Genomic DNA, 2,490 nt, shown 5'->3' with positions numbered 1-2,490 from the left:
TGGTCGTATTAAAGCGTGTTTTTACAAATAGGTCGTATTAAAGTGTGTTTTTAGAAATGTCGTATTAAAGTGTGTTTCTAGATATACGTCGTATTAAAGTGTGTTATTTACAAATACGTTGTATTAAAGTGTGTTTATATAAATCAGTGTTTCCCATAAACTGCCAAGATACCTGTGGCGGTGGGGGCGTGCCTATGGGCGTGGTCACCATGACATCATCGAGTAATTTGCATAATTTACTACAATGATATGATTTTCTCTAAAAAGGCTAAAAAAATGTATACTTACTAATTAATAATAACAGTTTTGTTTTAAACGTCCATCCATCCATCCATTTTACAATATAATTACAACACTTTATGTACATATTTATATACAGATTTGAACAATAAGTTATTCACTGAAATATATTTATTAATTGTGGTTCTTACAAAAAATATATCTTATAAAATATAAAAATAAATGTCTCTTAAAGCTCTGCCCCTTTAATTAGTGCATACTAAATAATTTAACTTTAGCCTACTACTACAACCATATTATTTACCAGCAACATAAAGTGAAACAGAGGCAGAGGTGTCCTGCCACAGTCAGTAACAAATAAACAGAAAACAGTAGTGGTCAAATACAAATAAGGCAACAAAAGAAGTATCCTACACTTCTCTTTTGTAAAGTAAATCTGAACAGCCTATATGGGCATCTACATCAACTATATGATAAAAAATAAAATACAATTTTTATTTTATTTTATTTGTGGCGGACGTAATTCTTTCGTGGCGGGCCGCCACAAATAAATTAATGTGTGGGAAACACTGTAAATAGGTCGTATTAAAGTGTGTTTTTAGAAATAAGTCGTTTTAAAGTGTGTTTTTAGAAATATGTCGTATTAAAGTGTGTTTTTAGAAATAGGTCGTATTAAAGTGTGTTTTTACGAAATATGGCATATTAAAGTGTGTTTTTAGATATATGCCGTATTAAAGTGTGTTTTAGAAATACGTCGTATTAAAGTGTGTTTTTAGAAATATGTTGTAAACAGCGTGTTTTTAGAAATATTTCGTATTAAAGTGTGTTTTTAGAAATGTCGTATTAAAGTGTTTTTAGAAATATGTCATATTAAAGTGTTTTAAGAAATATGTTGTATTAAAATGTGTTTTTAGAAATATGTCGTATTAAGGGTGTTTTTAGAAATAGGTCGTATTAAAGTGTGTTTCTAGATATACGTCGTATTAAAGTGTGTTATTTAGAAATACGTTGTATTAACGTGTGTTTATATAAATAGGTCGTATTAAACTGTGTGTTTAGAAATAGGTCGTTTTAAAGTGTGTTTTTAGAAATATGTCGTATTAAAATGTGTTTTTAGAAATAGGTTGTATTAAAGTGTGTTTTTAGAAATATAGTGTAGTAAAGTGTGTTTTTAGAAATATGTCGTATTAAAGTGTGTTTTTAGAAATATGTTGTAAAGAGCGTGTTTTTAGAAATATTTCGTATTAAAGTGTGTTTTTAGAAATGTCGTATTAAAGTGTTTTTAGAAATATGTCATATTAAAGTGTTTTAAGAAATATGTTGTATTAAAATGTGTTTTTAGAAATATGTCGTATTAAGGGTGTTTTTAGAAATAGGTCGTATTAAAGCGTGTTTTTAGAAATAGGTCGTATTAAAGTGTGTTTCTAGATATACGTCGTATTAAAGTGTGTTATTTAGAAATACGTTGTATTAAAGTGTGTTTATATAAATAGGTCGTATTAAAGTGTGTGTTTAGAAATAGGTCGTTTTAAAGTGTGTTTTTAGAAATATGTCGTATTAAAATGTGTTTTTAGAAATAGGTTGTATTAAAGTGTGTTTTTAGAAATATAGTGTAGTAAAGTGTGTTTTTAGAAATATGTCGTATTAAAGTGTGTTTTTAGAAATAGGTCGTATTAAAGCGTGTTTAGAAATACGTCGTATTAAAGTGTGTTGTTAGAAGTACGTCGTATTAAAGCGTGTTTTTAGAAATAGGTCGTATTAAAGTGTGTTTTTACGAAATATGGCGTATTAAAGTGTGTTTTTAGAAATAGGTTGTATTAAAGTGTGTTTTTAGAAATATAGTGTAGTAAAGTGTGTTTTTAGAAATAGGTTGTATTAAAGTGTGTTTTTAGAAATACGTCGTATTAAAGTGTGTTTTTAGATATATGCCGTATTAAAGTGTGTTTTAGAAATACGTCGTATTAAAGTGTGTTTTTAGAAATTTGGTGCATTAAAGTGTGTTTTTTGAAATATGGCGTATTAAAGCGTGTTTAGAAATACGTCGTATTAAAGTGTGTTGTTAGAAGTAGGTTGGATTAAAGCGTGTTTTTAGAAATATGGCGTATTAAAGTGTGTTTTTAGAAATAGGTTTTATTAAAGTGTGTTTTTAGAAATATAGTGTAGTAAAGTGTGTTTTTAGAAATAGGTCGTATTAAAGTGTGTTTTTACGAAATAGGTCGTATTAAAGTGTGTTTTTACGAAATATGGTGT

Source organism: Entelurus aequoreus, linkage group LG10 (genome assembly GCF_033978785.1).
Source record: "Entelurus aequoreus isolate RoL-2023_Sb linkage group LG10, RoL_Eaeq_v1.1, whole genome shotgun sequence".
NCBI classification, from domain to species: Eukaryota; Metazoa; Chordata; class Actinopteri; order Syngnathiformes; family Syngnathidae; genus Entelurus; species Entelurus aequoreus.
The sequence above is the reverse complement of the archived record's forward strand: the minus strand, read 5'-3'. Positions refer to the sequence as shown.